We start from the raw sequence: 11,095 nt of genomic DNA on the forward strand, positions 1-11,095 counted from the left end.
TTACTACTTATAGTATATCAATACTAAATTGCTTTGATTTCATATATTATGAACTATGAGTTGTATCTTACTCAGCTGTGATACTTCTGCCAACAAGACTAAACCACTCCTATTCTTCATTTGGCTTATACATGATTCTTTCTTCAAGACTCAACACACTTGTCCTCTATTCCTTTATTCAGGTTTCTGCTTTAGGTGATACCATTCCTTTATATTTCTAGCAAAGTTCTTAAAGGCTGTGTGTGTGTCTCCTTCATTGCTTTTTCCAAGAAGGGTCCCTGGATTGTGTGATCCTTAGCACAGTGAAAGATGCAGAGGAGGTATCATATAAGTGTTTGTTCAACTGAACTGAGTTCCATGTCATACATACATTGCTCTGTTGCTCAAAGGAACCACTAAAATGACTTCGATGTAATCATCAAATATGCAATTACATATGCTTGCAAGCTCTTCTTTCAAAAAAAATTGAGGAACGAACTTACACATATAAATGCCATGATATATATTATTTAAAGCAAAACCAGACCATATAAAAGAAGTGAATAAAAAAGAATTTCAATAACTGTGGTTACTGACTTTTGGCACAAAAATCAGGAAACACATTTTACTCTCAAAGTGGGTGATAAAAGACACACTTTCTTTTGGATTGTATTTTGATGATGGCAAGTACAAAATATTCATGTTCATATATGTTTATTCACTAAAAATAATTCAACCTATATTTTCTTACATTTGCCTTTGAAAAAAATGAGTGACCGTGGATAATATAGGTGAACCAAAATATCTCTTCCACTGAAGCATTTTTATATTAACTACATAGAAAATGTTATTGAATGATAACTCTGTGAAGACTTTTTTTTTTCAAGGTCCTGTGATCAGAGGCTACAGCTGGTTTATTTCTGATAATAGCTCAGAACAAAGGAAATAGGTCATTGGAGAAAACAGATAGAGGCACATTCTCATACTATCTCTACACCTTAAATCATAGAAATGTGCATTTGTGTTATTTAGATGATATCATTTGATGTTTATTCCTTCAATCTCATGTTGAAATGTATAGCCTAGTGTTGAAGGAGGTAGGTGTTTCGATCGTGGGGGCAAATCGCTCATGGATGGCTTGGTGCTATTCTCATGATAATGAGCGAGTTCTCCCTCTATAGTTCATGTAAGAGCTGGTTGTTTAAGAGAGCCTGGCACTACTTTCTATCTCTTACTCCTTCTGTCACCATGTGACATTTCTGCTCCCACTTCACCTCCTGTGAGGCATGGTTTTAGCTTTTCCATCAGGATAGGACAAAAAATTAATTTTCTATAATATGATATTTTAGTGAGGAAGCAGCCTTTTGACAATTATTCTTATAGTATTGGTGTACAAAAGGACAACTTTGTTGTTTAATCTCATTTTCTGATACATCTTTTCTTGGATAAAAATATAAATTCAGGACAGAAGGTGATGATGAAAGCGTGTGTTCTAAATTTATACTTTATACAACATTGTTATTCAGTTTTCTGGAGTACTTCTTGAGGAAACACCACTTAAATAATATTGCATTGCTTTTAATTTGTCTCCAATTACCTTAAGAATTAGTCATTGTATATTATACAATTTTAAAGCAAATTCTCTACTAGATGCAGATGAAAACTTCATTATTTTTGAAAGAGTGGATAAATGGAGCAAAGAGTACATTATCATTTTCCTTGCCCTTTGTCTTAACTCTACAACCATGTGATACAATTCAAATTAAATATCAAATAAATTTTTTGTTTGGGCAATGCAGGTATTTGTTTGTTTAAGAAGTATTTATATTTCTGACCAAAAAAAAAAATGCAGGAACCAGATAGTTTTTTTTTTCTTTTTTAATGAGTGAGAAAGAAAGCAGCATTTTGAAGTTTTGAGTTCCTTAATTGTTTATTTCAGGAAAAATATTCTCAGTGTAAAACTCTCTTTGTGAATCATTATCAAAGATATGGCACAGAATATGTCTAAAAAAGATAAATACATCCAATTAAGAGTATTCTTCTCTCCAATTTGTTTGTCTATTTACTGGGAAATAAGAGTAGCACATCTATTTTATGTAATCATCCAGGGTAAATAATTTAATATGATACCACTGCAAGAGATACTGACAGGTTCAATTAGAGAGCTAGGGCATAATATGAGAGATACTTCTGTAAAATACAGCTGCAGCTAGAGAACAAGTAAGATGTGTCTTAATTTTGCTATTCTTCAGTGAATAATCTACAACAGACTTTGGAAACATGGTAGAAATATTCAGTTTAAACAGATGGCATACCTAGAAGAAGTAACCATAAACTCAACATTCACATCATTTGCTGGTACCACAGGAGGACAAATGCAGATCTCTTTCTGTTAAATGTTCTAGCTAGTAACAAATATTCAGGAGGGTTCACTCAAACTAAACTCCCTACTCACATTATTCAAAAGATAGAAAAAGAATTTTTATCATAGATAGATCTGAATAGACTACAGTGTCTCCTCTGACTCTATGATTGGGCTGGACATGAAAACGCTTGATGACCTATCATGTGGTATTTTGCTCTGTTGAGCTGAGTAAAAAAAAAGTCTCTTGCTTTTATACATTTTTTATTCATTTTGTACATAGAATTTTGGATTTTCTCAAGGAAAATAAATGATTTAAATTGAGATACCTTGCTAGTAAAGACAAAACAAAATAGAGAATGACAAAAAAAACTATTTTCTTGATATTTTCACATCCTGTAAAAAGATAGTCTCTTTATATTTTGTGATAAATATGGAGTATATATTTATTTTGCTAAAATACTCTTTTAAAAAGTTTTGTCCTGCCAAATAAAAGATCCAAAGGGAATTCCTTTGTGTCTATGTTGGGTAGCTAATAAAATTAAAGGCAGCTATTTTCTAGAAAGTCCATTTAAATTCAACCTGACTGGTAAGCCTCTTCAAAAGAAGGTTGAGTCTAATGCAGCCATCATTGTTCTACCTCAATTCAAAGTACTCTAAAACAAGTTCACTTTGAAACTGATCTATGGTAGATGAGAATTTGAAACGTTGTCTGATAGGACATTTATTTCCAATGCAGTAGAATTTTGTCATTACAACTTTGCTTTAGTCATAATTAAATTCTTGTTACTTTAAATTGCATTAAAAGATGAGCTGAGTAAAAATGGGCTAGAGGGAGCCAACTAAAAATATGCAAGCCAATAAAAGTGCAGTTGGTTTTTCTTCCAAAAATAATCACTTTTCAACTTTCATCAAAAAACAAAATTTGACCTAGCTTGGTGGCTCAGCCTGTAATCCCAGCGCTTTGGGAGGCCGAGGTGAGTGGATTGCCTGAACCCATGGGTTTGAGACCTGCCTGGACAACTTGGCAGGACCTCATCTCTACAATAAATCAAAAATTAGCCGAGCGTGGTAGCAAGTAGTTCCGGCTACTTGAAAGGCTGAGGAGGAAGAAGTGCAGGAGCCCAGCAGGTCGAGGCTGCAGTGGCCGGAAGTATGCCATTGCACTCCAGTCTGGGCGACAAAGTGAGACACCAACACAAAAACAAACAAATAAACAAAGACCAAAATTTACCTTCATAATGTCTATTGTAATAGTAGTTTCTGTCTTCCCCAATCTGTTTGAAAAAAGATTTGACACAATACTATAGAAAACTTTAACTATTTATTAAAATAAGTGCAATATTTATAATAAACACCTTTTTATGATTAAAACTATGTCACTTTAACATGCCATGTCTGAGGCCATCAGTAATTTGCTAAAAAAATATGTCATACAGAGAATAATGAAGAACATCACTAACAGCCGCCTGAGTTCCTCCATTTAACATGTTGTAGACTTTTGGTACCTAAATCTTCAACATTCACAGAGCAAAAAAAAGTTGGAATTATGATTATGTTTGGCCACGGGTTCAACCCTGTCTCCCATAAAGTGAAACAGCTTACAATGAATGTGAATGGAATACATTTCTTCTTCTGCGTAAGCAGACTTCCTCATTGTGCAATCTTTTTAATCTTCCTAAACTCGGATCCAAGTGAAACTTCAAAGCCAATGGAAAATGCTTAGTTGCTTGGCAAGAAGGAGACAAAACTTCACAAACATCTGAACCAGTGATCAGTTAACATATAGTGGAATGCAAGACACTGTTATATTAAATAGTCTAAAATAAATATTAAAGAAATATTGTAAATATTTTCTCAAGCGTATGAACTGGTTTTCACCTGGGATTGCAGAGAGAGTGAAAAAAGTAACTGAAACTTATAGTAAGAGATTTGATTGAAACTAAAATATAAAGTGTACTTTTCATTAGTAGAGATTATTATACTTTTCTAAATACTAAATATCTGTGTATTTATATCTTTCTAAATAAGAAAAAACAAATTAGATGTGAACAAGAATAAATGTAATTAACATTGAAACCCATGTGTTGCTTTCATATAGTTCCTGATATGCATCTACATTTATAATTGATCAAGTTATCCCACTGAAGAAGAATATTAACTTCCATAAAAGTGATTTCTTTTTTATTTTATAATCAGTCCTTTGCAATAGATTATTTCGACCAGGGAAATTTGGACCACCCTGGAGGTCAGAGGAAATTGCAGTTACGTCTGCCTCCCAGAGCAATTCTAGCAGCTAAGTTGCTGCTCAGGGAATGACATTTTTATGTTCCATTGGTGATAAGTGTTATTTTTATCCTTCTCATGACCATTTCTCACTCTGCTGATACATGTGCATTTATCTTTCCCACATTCCACTTTTTTTTCCATTGCAAGAACTGAGTAACATATCTCAGAAGTTCAAAGGTGGTTGTAAAGTGAGCAGAGGACACTTTAAAGGCTGTTAAATCATATCAGTGAACTAATATGTACTCATTGGCATTAACTATCATTCAGTGCTATTTGTGCCCACAGTTTAGTGGAAACGACAGTCATTTCCAGGTCATTCAAGAATCTTACTATTAGTTGGAAAATCATTTACAGATATAGAAATATCCACCAGGGTATATAATAAAATTTTCACTTCAATTTCATCTAAAGATATGGGTGCATCTGGATAGGCTAAGAAAAATAATACCTTAGGTAGGGGTTATTGGAAATTAAATTCATTATAATTATTAAGCATTCATAGTGGTCCAGGCTTTGTGCTAGGAGTTCTACATGAAGAGCTTTCTAAAGCAGTCTTCCAGATCTTGTGGAGAATCTTCTTCATTGTTCAAGTGAGACAAGAATCTCAAAGTGCTCTTCCTGGGCATGCCATCTTTTATGAAAAAGATTTAATCAGGGGAGGCAATCTATAGTTTAGCAGATTGACAATCTAATCTGTCACCATTTTTCTTAAGGCTAGAGGTTCTATTTTGAAGAGTAAGTAAACAGGTAATGAGAGGTTCACTTTCTCCTTCAAACTAAAAAATATATATATATATATTACTAAATATACTTTTTAACAAGGAAGATGCATTTTAACTTTGTTTTATGTTCAACTTCATGATCTCTAGTTAGTTCTAGTTCAACAATTTTTAAACTAAGCACATGTTTCCTTTTCAACTCTGTAAACAGCTTTATTTCTGAAAGCAAACAAGTCAATATGGCCCTTAAATTGCCTGGCTACCAAACCAAAAGGAAACACAAAGCTTCTCTGCAGCAAAACTCAAATGTGTGATGATAATAAGCTCACAATAAATGTTATCATATGGACTACGTTTAAGGTTTTATTTTAGTAATATTTTAACAAATGATATTTATTTATAAAACAACTACCCTTCTTATATATCACATGAATTTTTGTATATATTAAAATGTCTTCTCACAATTCTCAAGTAGAGGAAAACTTGTCTATTTTGCTAGTTCATCCTGTGAAAGGTAACTAAATTTAGAAACAGAAGAAAGGAGTCTAGCGTCTGAATGTCATCTAAGTTTTCACTACTCTACTAGGACTCCACATATATCACCTCATTAAATTAAACTAAATTATCACAACAGCGAATTGAGGTAAATGTTTATAATCATTTTTCTCAGTGAAGAACACTGGAAACCCTGGTGGTTAAGGCAAAGTCAATATTAGCACTAGTTAACAAAGGGAGCTCTGGTATCAGCCTGTATGGATCAAGTATAGGTTTTCCAACATTTTAGCTATATTTATTTATTTTATTTTGGAAAGGCCTTTTTTTCCTGTAAATGAGAAATCATCTCTGCACATGGATTTCTTAAGACAACTACTCACATGCCTGGCTGTTTACATACTAACTCTAATCATCACCATCATCATCATCCTTGTCGTCGTCTCCATTGTCTAAAGGATATACAGTAGACTGAGAATTAAAGAAAAAGTTATTTGACCCTCCAAATCAAATTGTTTTATCTTAATCACTAAGTTGTACATACCCATTAGACTGCTAACATGTGGATTCTCATTTATCTAGGGCTGACACTTAGTATCAGTATGGCCACCCCAGTTGTTTGATTGGAGCATGAATTGCACTGATTGTTCTATACCTCGAAACTTATTTCAATTATCACTTTATTATTCACTCTTTCTAATGGATTAATGTTTCTTAGCTTGTCTTTTGCATGGAAAAATTCCTCTGGATTTTATTTTAAACTCTCTTATAGCATATGAGCTGCAACAATTAGGTTCATTAACCATCGTCATTATTTGTTGAACTGTGACAATTATGTTCATGAACTCACCACTGTGTCCCTACATTGGCAGCACTGTATAAATAACTGTATTGGAACACCCTTCTTACTCATCTGATTTGGTCCCCAATGTCTCTTTTCTTTACCCAAAGATAAAGGAGGTATTTAAAGGAAGGCATTTGGTGACATTCAAGACATCAAGGGTAATATAACAAAGGCTCTGATGACCATTCCAGAAAAAGAGTTCCAAAATTGTTTTGATGGATGGACTACGAGCTGGCATCAGCGCACAGCTTCTAGAGTAGAGTACTTCAAAGGTGACCATAGTGAGATTCAGCAATGTAGGTAGCATTTTTCCTAGGATAAGTTCACAAACTTAATTACTGGATCTTGTACATGTCCTCTCAGTGACCAAATGTATTCTCAACCCCCCAATTATCAGCTTACTCTTAACAAGTACAACATTACAATTCTCTGTCACCAGAGCATCCCTAACATAGATTGCAGTATAAATGGTCTTTCCTAACATGGTGCAGCATAGTGGTCCTAAATATACATGTAGCTGTTCACTGGACTTCTCTGCTTACGTATATCATTGGCAACTCAGAATTTACCATATTAAACTCAGCATCATTATCCTCAAATATATTTGTCTCATAATGCAATCACCAACTTTTCCAAGGCAAAGACATATCCAAGGCAAAGGTATTTCTGGGATTCTCCTTTATCCTCATTCTTGTATCCATTCTCTAATCAATTCCTGCTAATTTTGACTCTTTAAAGAAAAAAAGAAGAAAAAACAACTGCCTTTGTTAAAAAAATCAAAAGTCAGAGTATTTACTAAAAAATTTACATATATTCATACATCATTTCATTTTATTCTTATAAAAATTATATGACATATAGACATTATTGCTACTAATCCCATTTTAAATAGAAAAGATAATTACAGAGAGGTTACTTACCCAACCAAAGCCATATAGCTAACAAATAGCAGAGTCAGCATTTCAATTGAGTCAACCTGACTGCAGATGACATGAAATTTTTCACGAAATATAAAGCTTTCAGAACTTGCTGATAAATTATAAGTAAAAGTTGTGGTTCACACAGGACTCAAAAGTATCCTAAAGATTTTTGCTTAAACAACTGGATGAACTTACTAGATGGGGACAACTGGGAGAGCAAGTTTTGGAGCTAGTGAAATCAGACATAAAAGTTGACATCTTTATTAGATAACCATATGGATATGCTAAGTAGACAGCTGGATTTATGAATCTGGAGTCAGTGTAGAAGTCAGAGCTGGAGGTAGACATTTGGGAACAGTTGACATATAAATGGTACTTAAAACTATGGAACTGGATGAGAACTTTTAGAGCTAGTATAGAGGGAAATAAAGTTTTGCACTATGAGCATTTACTCAGTTTCTAAATCATAGTAGATGTTTCACAAATATTTGCTGAATAAATGAATGTATTCATGGAATCCTATTATGTGTCAGGTAATAGGACACCATCAATCATTAAAGACAATTGAGGAGTCCATACTTTTAGCTGTTTCCATTTATATGTTTATAAGTTTTGGGGGTGAAATAAAATCTGTCAAAAGATAAAATGAAAAGAACCAGGAATTATACAATTCCATTTTAGGGTTCAGATTTGAGAATTTGATTTTGGGCAAGTTACTGAATTATTGAAATTGTGTTTTTGGATCGATAAGCTAATCTGGATGGCCTTTCTTACTCTAATATTCTTTGAAAGAAGGAATTATAGTATATAAACTCTCTAAGATTCAATAATAAAAGTACATCTAATTGCTCCATGACACAATGCAAGGAAGTAAAGGAGGGTAAGGTAAATTCAGATAAAGGAAATTAGTTAAGAAACATATACTTTGGTTTATGAATTTGAAAAGAGTAAAGTGAATTTCTTGGTTAGGATCTGCTGATCTTGCTAACTTATCAACCGTGTTTCTCAGGATATAAGCCAATAAAAATATATTTTTAGTATTAATAACTGGGAAGAAACCCATTTTCATAGACATTTGCTTCCATCCCTTGGAGGAAGCTTTCCAAATGAAGGGCCACCATCTCTGCCTTCAAAGTTCTTAGAATTATGCAAAAAGACAGTCTGAGAATGAGATGGCATCCATCTTCTCTAATGATATTACTACCAATTTCCTTCTTATTACTAGGATGAAGAAAGGTTTCCCTTGTATTTACTTTCAAAAATCTTTTGTTGGCAAAATCTAGCAATTAGTAACACTCATATATATACATATATCTGCTAGTGAACAATATTCGCCCTTTCTTACATTAACTGACATTTGCAACAGCAGAATTATATGACTATCAGGAAAAAGAAATTGCCCTACCCCACTTGCAAATATCTCATTCCAAATAGAAATCTCCCATTATTGATTTGGAAGAAAAGAAAAGACAGAGAAGTTGTAAATATTTTTTTCTCAGGTATATCTTTTATCTGTTCTTTTTTTTTTTAAATGTTGTACTTTACTGAAAATATAAAAGAGTTGCTTCTTAGGGAACCAGAAGGTGTCAATTCAAAAAGTTTACTGTAGGTCAACTCTGAGAAAGGAAATGAGAAAGGTCTCTACTCAGTTTATTTGGATTATACTTAATAACAATTTTAAATAAGGAAGATTCCAGTCAGGCATAAAACTTGAGCTCAAAATCCACCCCAGCTGTCAAATGCACCATAAAAGTGAAATGAATTACTTCTAATAATGATATTTGCTGTTTATTTTTTCCAGTATTATTTAATGGTGAGTAAAATCTGTCCTGTGCTTTTTATTAATTTTGGCTAGGTACAATTAGATGTTAATGGTGTAGACCAATGTGACTATTTCTTATATTTATGGTATGTCCCCCAAAGAGTGAATGAGGATTGGAGAATAAACAAAGCCCAAAGGATCATCAGTTAAATATTAAAGACTTCCTTTTGCTCTTCCCTGAGTTCTAGAAAGACAGTAGGATCCAGCGATGAGCACAGATATAGCTGGATTATAATGTTCTACATTTGAATGTCACAGACACCTACACCTCAAATAGGGTCCTGCCAGGGTAAGTAGTTATTCAAATATAATTTTTGTGTACAAAAGGCATAAACCTGTTAGATTTTGGAAAATGAGATTTCAATTGTCTTAATATTGCAAACTTCTTTTCTTTCAAAACATGTTGTTTTTCTCTTAATACTACAAGAATTCATCATTAATGGAATGATGAAAAATTATTCAAATGAATACTGTGATCTACTCAAATAGGAAGACTTATCTCTTCCACTGATTCCCTGTCTATGTACATAAAACACTTGTGGATCCACATGACCATAGCTGTGTTTTATCAGATTTTTTGCAGTTATAAATTAAAGTAGTAGAAGAAAATACACTGAGCAGAGAAAAGAACAGTCCCTGGAGACTTATATAGTGGTATATAGTAGGGCAAATTTGTTTACTTGGCTATATTTATTCATAATTATTTTGGTTGTTCTTAGATGTTTATATCATCTATATATTGTTTTTTAATTTAAAACTACCCACCCATAAGTTTCCACTATTGAACATGATGTTTTCTGTAGGTTTATTTTTTTTTTTTTTTGAGTTGGAGTCTCACTCTGTCACCCAGACTGGAGTGCAGTGGCTGCTTCCAGCCACCACAGCCTTGACCTGTTGGGCTCCAGTGATCCTTCCGCCTCAGCCTTCCAAGTAGCCGGAATTACAGGCGCACGTTTGATTTATTGTAGAGATGAGGTCTCGCTGCCCAGGCGGGTCTCGAACCTGTGGGCTCAGGTAATCCACTCACCTCAGCCTCCCAAAGGCGTGGGGTTACAGGCTGAGCCACTGAGCCTGGCTCTGTAGGTATTTTTTAATGTAAGGAAACTTCTTTTTATTCCTATCATACTATCAGATTTTATCTTGTATAATTCTTAAAAATTGGGCTACATATTTTGAGATCCCTATTTTTCCTCTTTACTCTGTGAAAGTAGTACATTTCATGAATCCATCATTCAAACAGTTGAAGTAGGGACCAAAGGGAGGCTCACACATTACCTGTATGATGACCACTTATGCACTCAACCCTGAACTTTACCACACATCTTCAAAATTAAAAAAAAAAAAAAATTCAAATAGATATAGAAATACCAAAAAAGAAAGTAGCATCATTAGAACAAACCCAATTTTTTCCCGGGGAAGATGGCAGCCCAGTCCCAGTGTGTGTGAGTGAGTGTATAGAAAATTTGTGTACACATTGGTGAGTAAGTGGGCATGTGAGTGGCTGTCTGAATGAGGGCTAGGGAATTAGCAGCCAGGGCTCTCCTGGGGCAGGTGCCACAGCTGCTGGACTTGGAACCTAGTGAAGCTGAGTGGCATTTTTTAAAACATCAACAAAAACCTTCCTGGAAATAAAATGCTGGGAAAGACTGACTGAGTGGGGACTCTTGA

Source organism: Carlito syrichta, unplaced genomic scaffold, assembly GCF_000164805.1.
Source record: "Carlito syrichta isolate Samal-C Ts95f unplaced genomic scaffold, Tarsius_syrichta-2.0.1 Scaffold288003, whole genome shotgun sequence".
Lineage (NCBI taxonomy): Eukaryota > Metazoa > Chordata > Mammalia > Primates > Tarsiidae > Carlito > Carlito syrichta.